The 18,874-nt window shown below is 38.2% G+C and overlaps 1 protein-coding gene across 1 annotated transcript in view; it reads left to right on the top strand.

Moving 5' to 3' along the window:
• The window catches only part of DTWD2 (DTW motif tRNA-uridine aminocarboxypropyltransferase 2), an 86,764-nt gene that overhangs the window by 5,568 nt on the left and 62,322 nt on the right, over positions 1 to 18,874 (top strand). The window lies entirely within an intron of this gene.

Genomic DNA, 18,874 nt, shown 5'->3' with positions numbered 1-18,874 from the left:
ACAGGCATCACCTGAGTGAATTTTATTATTCCAGGTTCTTAAGTGGTGTATCAAAGGCAAATTTTTTAAAACGCTATTAGCACGTTCAGAGACTCCTGAATCAGAGCAATATTTTTGCTGAATTTACTCATTTTAAGTATAGTTAAATGAATAAAGTGGGTTTTACAAGTGTATCTGGGAACCTATATATCAAAATTACATGGATAAATAAGGTGATTCTGCAGAGTTTAGAAGGAGGTAAATTTGTGCATCATCAGGAGACAGAAAGGAAAAGGCTGAGCAGATGAAACAAAAATGAGATCCATTCACATGCACTTTAAATTTGGCAGCAACTAAAGCCAGGTTGTGCCAGCAATTATTTTTCTTCATCAGGAGAGGTGGGTTCACTGTGTGACTGGAAGGACTTTTGTAGGATTTCAGGAGGGAGTTGCTGAATCTCACCATTTGGTATTAGTTGTGTGTATTTACAGCACTACTGTGAAGGAGAGCAAGTATCATTTAGTCTATGGGGATCTCTGTTATTTGGTGCAGCAGTGATAACAAGGTACTAGTAATATAGCTAGTGAAGCTGGCAGGACCTCTTGAGATTATCCAGTCCAGACCCCTGCTCAAGCAGGGTCTGCTAGAGCAGCTTGCCCGGGACCATGTCCTCTTGGGTTTTGAATATTTTGAAGGATGGAGACTCCACAACTGCTCGGGGAACCTCTTCTGGTGTGTGACCAGTAAAGAAGTCTTTTCCTGTGTTCAGATCAAGTTTCATATGTTTTACTTGTGCTCATTGCCTCTTGCCCTTATAGTGGGTGCTGCTGAGAAGATTCTGGCTCTTTTGTCTTCGTTCCCTTCCATCAGGCACTTATACACAGGGATAAGAACATCCTGAGCCTTCTCTTTTCCAGGCTGAAGAGTCCCAGCTCTCAGCCTCTCCTCATATGAAAACTGCTCCAGTCCTATAGTCATCTTTGGCCATGTGCTCGACGTGGTCCAGTAAGTTTGTCTATCTTGTATTAGGAAGCCCAGTACTGGACTCAGCGCCCCAGACGGGGCCTTAGCAGTGCTGAGTAGAAAGGAAGGATCACCCTTCTAGACCTCCAGGCAATGTTCTTAATGCAGCCCAGGATGCTGGTGACCACTTTTGTGGCAAGAGCAAGGACACTTTGCTGGCTCATGATTAGCTTCTTATTTGCCTGGTCCTTCTCTACAGAGCTGTTTCCCAGCCATTTGGTCCCAAAGCAAGTACAGGTGCCTGGGTTATTCTTCCCCATATACAGGCCTTTGCATTTCCCTTTCTTGAAGGTTCACGAGGTTCCTGTCAGCCCATTTCTCCAGCCTGTCAAGGTCCCTCGTGTCAGAATCCAGTATTCCCTGATGAGATTCTTCTGCATATTCTATATAGGAAAAGGTTGAACACTTAATAGCAGGTTTACTTTTTTAAACATATCTGACATTACACGAGTTTTGATTTAGCAGAGTGATACAGCAGTGTCCTGAAATCACAACAGAATCACAGTATGGCAATTGCAATCTACAGCAGATGTTGGATCACAATAGAAATGTGATTACCAGTCTCTATATTCTAGCCAATGTTGATTAAATGATTGTAGTTTGTACACTAAATTCTGTGGCTTCTATTGGCTGGATTTCAGTTGATTTTTGTTCTGCATATTGTATCCAGAGTAGTTTATCATGCTGTTACTTTTTTGGCCTGTATTAGCAGTAATGAGTTGTGCCAGAACTGTTGATGAATTAAGAACTTTAGTGACTTGAATGTTACTTCTGTCTGTTGGGCTAGATTTCAAAGGCATTTATTAATTTCCTATTATATTGTGATCAGATTAATGGGTAGTAGCCTTTTTAGGCCACTTACTTTGTTCTCGGCCAATGTGGTTAGCATCAATTTTGATCTGCTGGCATTAAAGTAAAAAAAAACAAAAAAAGGTGTGTCAGGCTTGCCACATCTTTTTGATTATGGACAACTATAGGCTAGTAGGAGCACAACCAGATGTGAGAATTGCAGCAGAGAATAATCTTGTTAATTAAAGCAATTCTAGTACCTTTGATCTGCTTCTTTTCTGTAATTACACCAAGTGCAACTTTGCCTTGGGGATGATGGTAGTGTTTTGTAAGAGAAGTGAAAAGGTGTTTCAACATTGATCAGACCTTCCCAATTTAATCATAAGGAATACTAAAAACACCAGTGGTTCCTTTACAAGAATTGGTATTGATTTTTATGAACATAACACAAAGCAAAAACCTAAAAAAAAGTATTTTACCTTTCATGCTATGGTGGTTACAAAAGTATATGAGAGCTAAAGACTGTTATCCATATACCCAAACAAGAGTTGGTTTAAGCACAGCCAATTCTGTGATTTTTTTTCTTGTAATTTTTGTGTCTTGCATCTGAGATTGGCATAGGTGTATTTCACCTAGAACATGAAACAGAACAGTGTTTCCTTTTGAGGAAAGCCATCTCTGACACATCCCAGAGTTGTTTATGACATAAAACTACTGTAGAGATTGTCTGAGCATCCAGATGCTCCAGGTAAGACCACTGATGTGGCCTTACTTCACTCAGATTCTTCTTCAGTTACCCCATCTTTTTATTTTTTCTTCTTTTATTTTCCTCTCAGCCTAATTGAGTTTAGTTCTGACAGCCAAGCTTTCCTGTTGCTTCAAATGTACCGCTGAAACGTCCCTCCCTTCTTGAACCTGTACGCCTAGAATTTCTTAGGTGGTGTTTTTTTTGTCCCTGACTTCCCCGATAATTCATTATCAGGGTGATCTGACTTCTTCCATCTCTAGTTTTTTGTCTGCCTTTTATTCATGATTTTTTTTTTGGTCTTCCATTTCAGTTATGGAAGGTGGTTGCTAGAGTCTTCTCTCATCCTTTTAGTGACTGTATTTCAGTTGACCTTCTGATGTCCCATCCAGATTTATCCCTTGCAATGCACCAGTGTGTCAATTTTCTGATTTATTTTTTTTTTTAAGTCAAATGCTGTCTTCTGAGTACTGGATTCAGTTTTCTCTTGGCTTTTTTATAGCTTTACCAGGATTGTACTTTTGCTCCACTCTGTTGAAATGTTTTTTTTGTTGAAGTGTGTAATGCTTTCTGCTTGGAACAAATAATCCAACTTCAAACTCCTGGATATGTCAGCCTAATAGTTGCCTGGGTTGTAACTGGAAGTGTAGCTCTTCTTTGGCTTCTAAGGCATAGACGTCAGCTATTTATTTTTCTATCTTTCTATGTACCATTTGTGACTTACACCAATGATGACTATCATTTCTGGTAAGAGTTTCTTTTCAAATTCCTGTCCTCAGTTCCTAATGCTATTAAACATGTATGTCAATATTGCAGACCTGCAAACTGTCTGTAACAGGTCGTTTTCTTTTAATCTCAGGTTTGTCTTCTCACAGATGTCCAGCTACATCAATGTAGTCACATAAAGGAGAATGGGTCTTTGCTGTACTTAATTATTGTCTTGCATTGTGTACTGTGCACTGGGTACTGTGTAAAGAAAATAGACAAAATGAGTTCTGGAGGCCTCATTCTCTGGCTCTTCTGGCACAAAAGTAGTAGGTAGTAGACGGTTTATGTTGTAGTGTTAACTGGATTTTTTCTTACCTAATGAGTAGTCCAGTACTTACTGTGCTGATCTTTATTTCTTTCTACATGTTTTTTCTTAATTGTTTCTATATTATCAATCAATAGTACAATTTTCTGAGGTTTTTTTTTGTTTTCTTTTCTTTTTAAGTGATCAGCTGTTACCCAAAAGGCTAGAGGTTTTAAATAAAATTGAGTGTGCATGCTCCTTACATTTTGAAAGGAGCACCCTAAAAAGCATACTTTTTGCATGAATGGCCTATACAACCTTACAATGTTTGTTCTAAAGCATTTTCATTTCCATGAAGTGTCATGGAACAGGCATTCTTATGTATACTTCTGTTTAGTACCAGCACTTCAACATTTCTATTTATTTCAAAAGTCCAGTTTAATGAAATTCAAAATAAGTTAATTGTGGACTAGGGGGAGAATAAATGGAGTAAATTGCAATGAATGTGAAATGTTCGGGAATTGCCTATATTGATGCTCACATTAGATAGTGGAAAGAAAATTCTCCTTACCTTAAATAAAGCACCTACAATTTGTGGGTTTATTAAGGAAGACAAACATTCTGGAGAAATCCACTGCAAGAAAAGTTAGTCAGGGATAAGGTCAGGCTGTTATGAGGGGACAGTGACTAACCATGGCTAGTTTTGTTAACACTGGATTGTATTCTTAACTGCTAGAAAATGGTAATGCAAGAGAGTGGTATTTTACAAAGAAGGATCCACGAACAGGGTGATTTGGGGGTTCTTATGATTTATAACTTGTACGGAACAGCAGTAGTGGTCCACTTCGGTTTTATAATATACAGAACTTGTTTTTCCTGATAGTTGTAAATTCAATATTACACTTAGGCAATTTGGGAATAATCCCTTTATCTTTTTCCTCAATGTCTATTAGGATTTGATTTAGAAACTCGATAATTTCTCTCTCTATGTTGGAGCTTTCATCAAATGGAGTTTTAAGCCTGTAAAATCATTAGGGTTAAAATGTGTTTTGCTATTTTTAATAGAAGGACTTGTTAACTGTACCTTCTAATAGGGAATTTCTTCATCAAAATACTAAAGAGAGGAGCAGTTAAATCCAGATGTGTTCTTTCTCTTGGAGCCCTACATCTAATTCTCCATGAACATCTAAGTTCTTTTAAAGACCGTAATGTATGAAAAAGCAGGCAGCTAACGCAGTACGTTCAGTCGATTTTAAGTGCCTTTTAGAATATGTCAACCCCAAGTAGACTTAAAACAAAACAAAACAAAACACCGAGTATAGCAAACTCTCTTATATGTATAGCCCCATCATGCCTTAGGAAACTGAAGCTGAATTCTGATGGGTATGTACGTGTTTAAACTCAATTAGTTTCAAAGGGATCTAGACACCTAAACATCTTACAGCCTCAGTTTCTAAAACTACTTTGGTAATGTCTTTGACATGTATAACAGTACAGCAGATATAATCCGTCAAACCCTGTTAAGTTAGTTATCCTTTAATATCATTCTGTTATGAGCCACTGCTTTGGTTTCATATTCTGTTAATGTTTGCAAATACAGATTATGTAGCTATTTGGAGAGGGGTTAAGGGATAAATTTAATAAGGGCACTATCAGAGGTCTGATGAAGTCATGTGCCACAAAAACAAGTGGGCGTAGGGGACAGAAGGAAGAACAGCATGCCCACCTTCTTTGCCAGATTAATGGATTTAACAGTATGTAACCATGATGACAGGTTTTGAAATAGTGGTGGTTATTTTTGGCTGAGTGGGTAAGAATACTAGGGAGGCATTTGACAGTTTTCTACAATATCCTGGTACCCAAGCCAAGAAGATACAGCCTAGATGAATGGGGCTATGAAATGAACCAAGAGCTGGCTGGACTGTTCAGCTCAAGTGATCAACACCTCAGAGTCTATGAGAGAACTGCTTAGGAGAGCTTTCCATGGGGGTTTATTCTGTGTGCAAAGCTGGGGAACATACTCCTAACATCCAGGTGGAGGGAGCAGTTGCTGTACTGCAGGAGGATAGAGGTGCCTATCAGAGAGATGTTGACAAACTGGCTTATCATTAGGAACCTCACAAAACTCAGCAAACTCCAAGCCTTGTGCTCAGGGCTGAACAAGCCCTGGCAGCATTGCAAGTCTGATTACTGGCCGGCGAGGCAACCACTCTGCAGCGAAGACCTAGGGCCTGGAGCTGGGCAGCAGGCCGAGGGGGCCAGCAGCATACCCTGGTGGCAGGAGAGGTCCAATGTATCCTGGCTGTTTCAGTGAGGGTGTAGATGTGTTTCAACTTCACAGAAAACAAATTACTCTTTGTGAGAGTGGTTAAATGCTAGAGCTGGTTGCCCGCTGAGACTGTGGAGTCTCCATCCTTGGAAGTGCGCAGACCACGTTGCTCAAGGCCTTTGAAATTATTACTGCTTTGAGTGGGAAGCTCACCTAGGTGGCCTCTGGAGGTGCTTTCCATCTGAGTTGCATTGAGTCTGCTTATAACTTTGTACTGTTGTGACCTGTCCGAGTTAATACCAGTGGCCTCTCGGACCAGGCAATGCTAATTTTCTCTGTTCAAAATCTTACTGTTCTGGTCCATCTCATCTCTGCCTCTTAATGAGGTACTCAGGTGCATTCTAACCTTGGTTTTGTTAGCTTTTATGAGCATGCTTGCCAAATATACTACAGTAGTTATAAAACTTGCATTTCCAAGTTACACAAGAAAGGTTAATCTATGCAAGACTTACAGGCTTCTTATTCAAAATAAAGTATTATCCTAAGGTATTTTTCCTGAGACATGCTGCCTGCAAAGCATCTTGAGTGGTCATTAGGTGCAAATTAATATGGTTCTGGGGTTTGATATAGTGACTGCTATATTCAGCATTGAAAAGCACTTGTGCTTAATTGGTTGTATACCTTAAAAGCAGCATCTATCCCCAAAAAGCTTTAGAATAACTTAATGAACTTGATTCCTGGTTAAATAAATAAAATATTACGTATTCAGTAAAAATCAACACGTTTTAACGAAATATAATAACTCTTTAGTAACAGGTATACTAATTCATTGCATTATACCAGGAAACTGCTTGATTACTTTTTAATAAGACCGATTCTAGATCAAAATCAAAGCGAAAGTGTGTTCAATACAAGTGCCTGCTATTCAGGAAAAGGACGCTAGAGTGTAGTGTAGCATTTATAGTACTCTTACAGCTAAGAGGTATCAGGAAGTCTTCTGAACAGAACATTGCTTGCACGATGTCTTTTTTTCATATGGTGTTATAATGTTCAATTATACAGAAGTTCTGTGAATGTATAAACACAACTCCATTCTTCTGCCATCTAGGGCAGAAGTGCATAGTATACTACAATACTTTAATTGAAGATTCTATTTAATATTTAACCATTTTCCTAACATTGGTTATTCATCATATGAAGGTCTTTTAACTCTATTGCTCACATTCAGTTGAAGATAAACTGCAGAGAATGGTAGATTTTCCTTTTAGCAGGAGTATGTACTCTTTAAAGAAGTTTTGTCTGATATAAGGCATCTGCTGTTATGTTAATGCTAAGTATAGATTAGAGCGAGCTTTCTATTGTGTATTCATTTGTTTTACCAAAGTATAGCAATACCTTAATTTCATTGCACTTTTTTTTTTATCTGTGAAGGGAAGAAAGCTTAAATTAATAGCTCTAAGTGACAAGGTATGGCATTGTTGCATGGATTGAGAGATACAAAAACCTAGCTCTTTTAACTTCTGAAAGATGTGTGGGCACTGAGCCTGCTTTCATTAAAAATCAATGGCAGAATTCACTTCTGACTTCATATGGTGCAGAACTGAGCTTTTAATTTAACTCCTCTTTCTCTTCTGTTTGTTTCAAACTAAGATTCGGACTTGTTTTGCTACTTGCAAATAAAGTACACATGCCAATAGCCTGTGTCTTTAAAATACCCCTTTAAATAAGGTGAAGTTGTGTAGGTAGACCTAAATTTCAGATATTGAAAGACCGTTTGCTTATGTGGAGATAAAAAAGTCAGTTTTGTTGATACTTGTTCTGGTTTTTTGGAACAAGAGAATGCTGTGGATGTAACTTTAACTTCAAAACTGAAAAACTTCATAAACGTGGAAAGTTAGTGTTAGAAGCTTTTATTCTTGCATAGATTCTTGCAAGGTTACCCTTAATGACAAGTTGTAAATATCCTTTTATTAATCAAGAAACCAACAATAACAAAACAAAAATTCATAAAGCTTTTAGGTGATTTAACTTGAGATTTGTAGACCACATTTGCAGACCAAATAGCTTCAGTTGCTGTTTGAACCACTGAATGCAGCTGAAATGTACTGTGACTAGCTCCAGCTAGCAGTGTCTTAATCCCTCAGTTTCTCAAGCTGCCTTTCCCCTGGCTCACTGCCATGTTTATTGTGACCATTTATTCCACATGGGGTGCAAAGCCTGTGCTCCTTCACACCAAGGTACCAGACTGAGAAGGAGAGGGGGAGAAGGGCTGGTTAGCCACAGTTTCTGAGAGTCCTCCGTGGGGAGGCTTGTTGGGCAGGTGTGCAGGGGGCTAGCAAGCCTACCACACCTGAGGCTAAAGAGAGGACCCTGCCCACAAGTCCTGGCAGGTCAGAAGAGGTCATCTGCTGTACAGAAGTCCGAGTTCAATGTGTAATATAATTTTGGTCCTCTTCTGGATTGTAATGAAAGCTTGGTGCCAGCAGAGAATGAGTGTTGAGTTCTGTGTCTGGTGGCTTTTATTGAGTTTGAAGGACCCTATCATTCTGCTGAAAACAGGCTGAGTAGGAAGCAGAAGCAGACTTCCTTTAGGCTGTGCTAATCAGTTAGGTATTTTCATGTGTGTGGAGCTACAGACGTTAGCAATGCACTGGACTGATTTGTCTTGGAAATCTGTTTAAAATGTTATAAAATCTGTGAGTAATTGTGTACATATACAATTAAGACTTACATAATTATTTGTCGCTAACCTAAACAGAAACTGAAAAACTGCTAAAAGTACTAACTGCTGGTGTGTGTATTAATGCTCGCTAAAATGCCATTCCACAATATTAAATAAAATTTAATAGTGAATGGAATTTTTTATTTTGAAGCTTGCTGAAGTTGGAGTGGCGGAGGAGCGGGTGCAGCAGTGGGGGGCCGTGGGCACAGTGCAGCCCAGCAGTAGTGGCGGGCGGCTGGGTGCTGCCTGCTGAGGGCACCCACTGTGTGGCGGGAGCAGTCTGCGTCAGGTTTTGGCTTAGTGGCTCTTGCTAGGAAAGCCACACAGCAGGTACTTTCTAATGTTTTGACTATATTTGCTTCTGTGGGCTGTTCTATAGCTTAGCGGTCTCTGCCTGTTCCAGTCCATACCTTGAAGAGAGTTTTCAGCTTTTTATTTTCAGTTCCAGTCAAGAAAATCAGATAATGGAAATATTTTGGGCCAGGTTAGGACAGACCTTCCTGATACATGTTTTGTTGCAGGTAAATAGGCAACAACTCTAATTCTAGTCAAGTAACTGCTCACACCTTTCTTCCTTTTTCATGTATATGCCTGTAGAAAGGGCTTACTTTATATAGGTCAGATTTTATAACTGGAGTTCATAAAATCTGGCCTACACAAAGTTCAGATTCTGTGTCTCTTCAGTTAAAAACAATGGAGAGGCATAAATTAAGGAAGGGTTAGGAATGAAAACTTCAAGAGAGTCTCTTGGGCAGTCTTTATTTTTATAAGCATTTTGTATCCTTATGTTGGAAATGGTTTGGTACAGCATGTTCAGATGCAGGCACTTCTTAACCATCTTTTAAACAAGCTGCATGTCAACTTAAATAAACCATAGCTGGACTGAACTTTATCACATAAAGCCAATGGCACAGTTTCTCATTTTGTAATTATTATTTCAAAGGCAAAAATAGTAACAAGCGTCTGGGGAGACACAGCTCAGTTTGAAGCAAACATTTGAACAAATGTACTTCAGTAGCATTGCAAAACAATTATCAGTCAATGGGATCCACAGACCTCATTTAACTGAAGAAGCATTAATTTAGGAGCTTCATATGCTCTTCAAAAATATATTTCTGTTTTTACTTTATGGTGTTAACTGGAGTGTTCTCTGCGTATATACAAATGGATGAAAGAATCAAGATGCTGATTCTGTATTGTTGGATTTTTTTTTTCCCTTCTTTTTCTTTCTTGAACTGGTGGGTTCCTCTGTTCCCCAGGAAATTCTGAGCTTTTCCACAAGACTTTTTTGGTTACAGAATTTTTCTGGTTTGTCATTTCTTGTGGCAGCCTCCAAACTTCTGAGACAGATCGGGAATTGTAAAGCTGGCAATGTAAAACTTCAGTTCAACTTCTTAATCTTAATGTATCAATGGCTCACTTTAAATGCCGTTACTGCTTCACCTTCTTCAACAAATTTAAAGCTTTGCTAACTGCCTGGCATCAAGCTTGTCAGAGTGCCAGCTATTTTGCCAGACTGTAGAGCCAAGATGCATGAAAATGTCAACAATCTCAGGCTCATTAGTTTTTGGCTTTCCTGGCCTTTCTGTAATGACTGCAGTGCTGCATAAGCTAAATGCTATTTTTTTTATTTACTTGTATTAATTACAGTGGAAACCACAGCCAACTTTAATGTAAACAGTCGAGATAGTTGAAAGAGTGTTCTATTGATTTGTAAATTTCAGTTAGTTGCAAGGAAAGCTGCCTGCCAATGTCTGCTTCTGTATAATAAGTTAGGAAAATATACAGGGTGAATATATTGTTCTTTTCTTCTTCATATATTTTCTCGTTTATAGCGTTGGAAGGTATTAGTTGTTTTTAATATGTTCAGATTAGCCTTGTAAGGCTGCCATGAACATTTCAGGCTAAAAAATCCCAAAACTTACTTGTTTGTCCTTTATTTATGTTTTAATTGGTCAGGCAAAAAGGTTATTTGCCTTAGGAAATGGTCACATTAGAACACTGCATAACTTAGAGCCTTTAATAAAGGCGGCAGGGACCTTGTCCACATTTCTGAAATATATCGATTTTTGTCTGTATACCTTCAGTGTGAAAATATGTAAAATAACACTCCTTGAGCACAGCTTACACTTAACATATAACATTCATACAGATGCTGTAGTAATGAATCTACTAATTTTGTTGGGTACCCTGGTTACCTTCTATTGTAATGTCAAAGTCTAAAGGAAATGTCCAAATTAATTTAAAATTCTAATGTAATTGCCTGTTGCTGTGGTGTTATAAACTTCTCCATAAAAACCACTTCATCTTTAAGTGCTAATTCTCTATATACAACTATCTCTTCAATACATAATAATGATAATAATAATAATACAAATTTGTTGTACTATTTACTCAGTGTTCAAAACCACTGTGAAAAATACAGTAAAGCAAAAGAGAAGGGAAGTTTGGAATGATAAATAAACTACCAAATGCTTGATAGGGAAGGTTTTTTCTTTACTAATTTTAGATATGTTTACAAGTACTCATTTTCTGGAGAGAAGTATATTTTCTTATTTGTTTAATTTTTGAATAAATTCACTAGTTGATGTGATTTTCCAAAAGACAGGAATGTTGTCCTTAATGAGAACTCTGAGCTTGCCATGAAATCAATAACTGCTTCCATCTCTTACCTCTGGAGACTTGCCTTTTTTGTCCAATTCTAGTCTTAAATCTAGGACAAATGACATCTTGTAATCTTTGTAAGTAAGGCTTTTCAAATGTTTTGCTACAGTTGTTCAAACCTAGAGCAGTTGAGCTTTGACTGAAAATCATTACAAACTGATAGCTGTTTGGTGCTGAAAAAGAAATGAGTTGGTGATGTATAGCCCATTTCCAGTGACTGGGTGTCAACAACAGAAAACTCCAAACTCAAAATCAGCACTAACACAACAGCTTCTTTAAGTCTTGCATTGAGTATAGTTTTGATGATTTTGCTTTTTGAGATACATTTTGTCGCTTTTTTTTCAGTAAGAGCTCAGGACATAGTTCCTGAAATGTATTGGGTTACTCTGAAAGTCATTGTTAAAACGGAACCACATATAGTTTGTGTTCTTGTTCAGAACACTTGCTGAACTTTATTTTCTGCTGTTGAGTGTAAGAGATGGATATGGTCTATATTTGTGTCTGAGATCGGTGGCTCAACAACTTGTTTGTATTGTTCAGTAACAGTAAAACATGCACTCATGCTTAGCATGCTGATGAAGACTGAAAGACCTGAGAGCTGCTTGTACATGGCCTTACAGCTGTGTTCCTTTAAATAATGATTTGTGCCGGTAAACCATACTCAGAACAAATGTGTGGTGGAGACTTGACCAGTGGTGAGCAACAGGTGCCTGGGGATCAGCATAAATACAGGGCAACTGCAGAGTGATATTTCGTGGCTGATAAGAATAGTGGCCCTGGGATTTTCTGAACCAAAATTTATATCTTCATGCTTTAATAGCTCTTGACGATAGATACCTTCCTTCTTGCTGCGAATTTTTTGTTCCCATGGTCATGTGCTAAGATGTACAATGAAACAGATGCTAATAGGTAATTCCTTTTGAACTTACTCTCTGCTGGTATGGCTTTATGCCTCTGTCAGTTAACTGCCTTATTCTTTGGGTTTTCTGAAGTCTATTGCTCTGGGCAAAGGCCCAGGATTGTTTCAAATTTGCAAGACAGCAGTAGTTGTGAAACTGATGGGGAAATCTTGGTGCAATATGATGGAAAACAGAATCAGGGTTTTGGTCAGGAGGGTTGTAGCCCATGTTGCAGCCCATATTCCTGTACCTCTTCTCTGATGTATCTCTGACCCCATCCCATTGCTATGTCCACTGGCCCTGATAGTTCCAGTGGTGGAATACTAGGTAGGTTCAAAGGCAGTTTTTGTCTGAAAATATTGTACTGCTTTTTGGGTGCCTCTGTTGTGTATCATGCCTCTTTACACAGTGACCAAGCTTGCTTTGTTGGTAGTGTCTTGTGGCAAGAAAGAACAGATGCTATGTTGTGTCAACTACACAACTACCAGAAAAGTTGTTTGGAAACCAACTTGTCAAATACAATGGTAATCTGTATTTAATTGCTCACTTTTATGGTCCTATTGGTTTGGAAATTTGTGATACTGCCTTGAATCTTTCTGCTACAAAATCCTGAACTTAGTCTGGTATATTTTAATGAATTTAAAATGTAGTGCCACAGTGGTTTTTGCTGGAACTAGATGGAAAAATTTTGAAACTTGTAAGAGAATACATTGCAGGTTCAAACCGGTCCGGCCTGGTAATGCCCTAATACAGGTTTCTAGAAGGATGCTTCTCTGTTTCTGTCTGGAACTCCAGAGCAATGAAAGGAGGAAGCTGGTATTTGTAGACATTACACAGGGTCCTGATATTCAAACTCAGTGCTTCTAGCTCGTTAGCACAGGTCATATTCCCTATGCATTGGAAAATGATCTTCCACAAAATGTAGACACCAAATGACTTCATAGCTCTCTCAGGGTACGGTGGTAGAGCTTTTGAATGAATCAGAACAGGTAACCCAGACTTCTGATCAGCTGAGTAGATTTATTCTTGTGTCATATTGCTTGAAGTTGCTGTCCCTAATTGTGTTGAAAAGGATACAAAAGCCTTTGCACAGGATAACTGTAAAATTTCTTTATATAGTTACCTCTTTACACCTAACGGCAGTTTGTTTGCAAAGTAGTTGATGCAAGTTGGCAGGTAACGTGGAAATAAATCTTTTCTTGTTGTGTGTGACCTTTTCTTTGGATACAATATCTACTGTGCACATTTTTACAGAGGAGGTTAGCAGAATAATTACTCTTGTGCTCTTTAAATGCTTCTAGAGCTGATGAAGAAGTTGAGGAGCTGGATATGCGATGGAGTATTTGTGTGATTTGTCCAGGAATGCAGTAGATGCCATCATCAGTTTTGAAAGCTGTATTTTGTTAAAAGATGATTAATTATATAGGTATATTAATTAAGTTATAAATTTGAAATTCAAAAGGCACAAATAATTTTTACTATGGTTTGTATTAGATGCTTCTCCATTTAAATGTATTGTTTTACTTAGGAAACTGGGATATGTTCCATTAAATTAGCTGGCTGCACCACTTGAAAAAAACCAACAAAACAAACCAAAACCATACGCCTGTCGTATTTATTTTTAACTTCTCATGGGAAGCAAACCTCAGCGATATGCCTCCCTTTTTTTGTTTTATTTTTCCTTTTTTCTTGCCAGGAAGCTGGTGCTATGCAGGTTACAAAGTTCAAAAGGAAGTGCTTTGTTGATTGTTCTTGATATTCTCTCCACCTGTGTTTCTGATAGTGTGTTTTTAATTTATGTCACTGCTGACTCTTAATTAACTTTGTAAGAATTTAATTTTAAATTTTTATGCCTTAATACTCGTGAATGCCAAAGTGTTTTGAAAGAGACTGGAGGAAAGCATGGAAGCTGGAACACAATGGAGTCAGAATAATCTTCTGTGCCTGATTTTTCTCAGGAAACACCATTAAACTAAGGCTTGGAAATTTTGCTTGAGTAAAGAATGTTCAAAATAAGTCTAGAAGAAACCTAAACAGTGCTGATGGCTCCTTGAGTTTCTCTGCATTTCATGAGAGGTGTAGCATTTTTCAGGAAGGTGGCTTTCCAAAACTTACTTCAAAGGCAAATTGAAGAGCTGGTAGGCATGTAGTTAGAAAACTGAGGCTAGAGAAGGATGAGCTTCTATTGCATTTTACTTGGGTTAAGTTTTTATTTCTTGATCTTGTCTGTGGGAGTCAGTCTTCTGTGTTGTTAATTTTAATGGCTGCAAGGATAGTAGTAGACATCTTAAAAGTACAGTAATGCAAGCAGGAGAGTTAAAACAACAAAATATGATGACCATGAATTTAATAGTTTATTCTGAAGTATGGCAGAGATGATATTTTGTTACTTCTGTGCACCAGGGTAACTGAGCACGGGACTGAAGGACTATTAGCACTGCAACTGTGAGAAATATTTACATGGTAGTGTTACACAGCCATCCTGTAGTGCCTTAAAATCACCCACCCACATTAATGACAAATGACCTGCTACTGAGACAATACGGGCTGCTCATAATAATGGAAGCAGTGGTAGTGATTGATTTGGCTCATCCTGCTCAATTTTAAGACAAAAGAAGTGGGACAACTCGAAGTAATTAATTCATTTATTTTATCAGTATTATAGTTCACAGTTTCCCTCTTACTCAGTAGTTTAAAAGTATGTGTGAGTTGCAGTTAACAAAGCAGATCAGCAGAGCTCGTGTATTTGGGACATCAGCTAGTTGAAATCTGACTCATATTTATTAGAATCAGAGGGTGGTAAGCCTTCAGAAATCACAGGTCTACTGTATAGCCTTAGCTAGAGTGACCTTAGGCCTGTCTTTAATATACAGTTCAGCTGGTGACCATGGCAGTTTGGTCTTCTTGCAGGATCTATGATAATTATTAGCAGAGCTAAAGAGAATACCAAATCCTCCTGCTGGCTGCACTGGCCCTCAGTTTGCCACACGGGCCTTGGCCATGTTTAGGACAAAGTAATCATTATTTTACTCTGTTCAGTGCAAGACAGAGAGGTTTTAGTTTAATAGGGATGGCTTCTTGTCTTCCATCAAAGTTGTGGCAGTTGCATTAGGTCACATACTCTGTAGCCATAGGGCGAGGGAAAGCAGAAGCAGAATATACTCAGCAAATTCTTTTTAAGATGGCAGTAAGTCCTGTCAGTTACAGAATGTTACGTGAAAGGAGCTGTAAGATTTTGCCCAGGGAAATGCAGAAGTACATACAGACAAATCTTAGAGCTAAAATACAAAAAGTGAAAAAATTACGACTGGGTAATCTCAACCCACTGCAACTGGCATTGTATACGTTCATTTTAAATTGCACAGACTGACTGAGAATAGAAGAATAGCCATACTAGAGCATATCAAAGGTCCCCCTACACAGCATGTTGTCACCAGCCATGAACCAATTTAGTAATGAGTGTATGTATATATATATCTGAAGAAGAACTCGTAAGCATGTGCTGATGGTTCTCTCCTTTCTCCAACTGCCTTTATCTCAGGGGACTTTCTGAGTTGGCTGTGGCTTTGTACCTTCATTGATAGTGCTTCCATATCTGATGGATTTTTATTTCACAAATTTTTCCAGTTTCCCTCAAACCCACATAAAGTTCTTGCATCCACAGCATTGGTCAGCAAGGAGGTCTGTGACCCTTGACATGAAGAATTACTCTTTGAGTTTGTTTTTGACCTGGCTTCTTCAGCCGTTTTTTGCACTTGGAGTGTCAGATGGGGCTAAACCAGAGGTTTATGCAGTGGCGTAATAATGTTCCCTCTTTAACTCTTTCATCCTTTCCTAGTAACACTTAACATCTGATCTGCATTTTTGAGAACTGCCAGGCATTAAACTGCCATTTTCACAGAACTGTTTATCATAAAGTCTTACTCCTGAATGTCATGCCATATTAACCTCAGACCCTGGGGTTTTTCTGTATGTAGGGTTAGGATTGTTTCTTCCTAAGTGCATCATTTTATGTTTATCTATGTTTAATTTAATCCACTCAGTCTTTTAAGGTCCTTCTATAGCTGTAGTGGTTGAGGTGGAGGATGCAAAATGTAATCTTAAAACTATTTTTAATTTGAGTTTATCCTCTAACATAAAGCTAGCAAAAATAACATTTGTTCTCAGATTTTATAAAATGTATGGGCCTGTGCCTTTAAACTTCCAGCACAGCTGTCCTGACTGTTGTTTTAAAACATGTGTGTAATGGACTTGTGTTAGTATAAAACATGTATTAAAACATTAGTATAACACAAACGTATGGTAACTTTGTGGCTTTTCTCCAGACTTCTCAGGTGGGTTTTGACCTTGAAACCCTTGGTGTTTTGACCTAAACAGTAGAGAAATCTAATTTACTTGAAGCAGCCGTTTCTGTTTGGGCAGGCATGTTTCTTTGAAAATACAGTGTCTGCTGCCTGACCTTGGCAATATGCGTTGGAACATGAAAATGTTGCCACAAGTGATAGTAGTTTAAAAACATCAGCTTCCTCTTTATTTTAATATTTCAAGCATTGTTTCTAGAACATGTGTTTGGCACACTTAACCTCTTTTTATCTTTCCCTAGAAACATCTACAAATGCTGAGCATAAAATTATAACGTTATTCTTTGCTCACTCTGGGTTTAAATCCTGGAATTACCTACCTTTAGTTTTCTGAATATGGGTGTAAGAGTACACTCGTTTGCATTCCCAGAATGGCGCCTGTTTTCAGAAGCCCTTTGGACATGTTGTAACAAGGTAAAGTTAGTCTTGAAGCAAATACAGACATTTATGTTTGTAGGAAAATCATACAGAGACTTGGAAAGAGTTTCAGAATTAGCCCACTATTTTCTAGGGTGCTGCATATTCACTTTTGGGGTATCTCTGCCCAGAAACTGTAATCACACTAAACCCCACACCACAGTACAGCACAGTCCACTGTCCAGATTCAGTTCTGCTGGGAGAATAGACAAAATGTTATTCTGAATCTGAACATCATTAATTTAGATAGGAGTAATGGAAGAAAAACTATGAGAAGTACACAGAATTTTTTTTTCTTTTTTTTTTTTTTTTCAGTCCCACAGATGTGATGGGTTACTTTATCATAAGTTTTTAAAACTAGAAATGCTGTATTGAAAAACAGGTAAGAACCCACTGGATAGCTTTGTGCTGTAGTGAAATTGAATACAGGTGAATAATACTGCAAAAATTATCCTCCTTCAAATCCTAATCCCTACCCACAAACCTTTTCCTTAATATTCTGAATGCTACTCTTGCTGCCTGGAGCAGATTGCTGCTTTCATTTCCAAAAATGTGAGAAAACTGATGTTAATCATTAAATAAGTTCCCTGGTGCTGCCCCCACTCTTCTGTAACATCAGCTGTGTATGTAGGACAAGACTGCAGCAGAATCTTTAAACAAAAGGAAAAGATAAAGAGCCTTTTCTGCCTAGGTGGCCTTTCTCAGAGCAAATGTGGCTTCTGTGGTAGTGGAACAGAGCTGTTGTTCTGCAGTGCTTCCTATCCGGCTGATGTAGGCTGGTAATGTCAGTTTCACATAGGAATAATGGTTTTTTTTGTCTCCACAAAATAACCAAAGTGAAAGTACAGAAACAAGCCCCCGAGATGGGGTTGTAAAAGTACGTATTCAACATCATTAGGAACCTAATTGGGTGCTTAAAGTTAAGTAATGCATATACAGATGTAAGTAATTAAATTATATTGGAAAGTATTTTATTTGCCATGGTTTGTCCTCTGGTCCCTTCAAATCAAATTATAGATAGAGTTTATTCTGTAACTATTTGACAATGCTTGCTTTCTAGGTAATTTCCTTTTTCAGTCTGGGGTTCATGTCTTTTTTTTGTGAGGTTAACAAAGCTTAAAAAACTACCTGTGAAAAATCCAAGCCAGTGTGGAAAATACAAAAAGCATATGCAAAAGGGAGACTTGAAAATAAGTAAGTTATATCTAGCCAAGTTTGTAATAGTTAAACACCCTGAGGTCAGAAATCACCGGAAACTGTTTCCGTCTGCTTGTAAAAGCTAGTGAACAATGCAGCTCTTCAGACTGAAGTCACCAGCTAACTGTTTTGGAACAGTTTTGTGTAGTAAATTTTCATGCCTTAATCTCTCAACAGTGGAAAATGTCATAATGGGGTAATGGGGAGAACTTTAACAGCTTCTCTTGTTAGCGAAACCAGCCATTTAATAATGGGGAGACACTAAGGTAACGCACTTAGTACAGAATAGAATTTTCACTAAAATTGACGATCAAACAGAGGATGTGCTTCTACTTAACCATTGGGGCACAGGCAACAAACAGCCTCCAGCAGTATTTGCTGCTTCCAGGTTGTTAACAGAACTGTTTTCAGAAATTTCTGTTTAAATTGTGAGAAAATATTGGTGGGGGAAGCAGTGGTACAGCACTGGAGAAATTCAGAATCTAGACCCACCAGACCTGGAAGCAAGGTCGGCTTCGGTTCATTCACAGTGAAGGTCCCTGGCATAGCCCACCAAATAGTGAAATTAATGAGTACTTAATTTTAGGCTCAAACCCTGTCCATTAATACAAAGAATATGCCAGATTTCTACAGATTTAGCAACAGGAAAATGCCAGCACTGGAAACATGAAGGAAAGACAGACAGTAGGCCACTGGAACAGTATGCCAGAAAAGAGTACGAGAATAATTTCTGTTTTGTCATTAGGCTGATTTCTTTGCCATGGGCCTGCCTTTTACTCTAAATATTCTAAATTACT

This window comes from Phalacrocorax aristotelis, chromosome Z (genome assembly GCF_949628215.1).
Source record: "Phalacrocorax aristotelis chromosome Z, bGulAri2.1, whole genome shotgun sequence".
NCBI classification, from domain to species: Eukaryota; Metazoa; Chordata; class Aves; order Suliformes; family Phalacrocoracidae; genus Phalacrocorax; species Phalacrocorax aristotelis.
The sequence above is the reverse complement of the archived record's forward strand: the minus strand, read 5'-3'. Positions and strand labels throughout refer to the sequence as shown.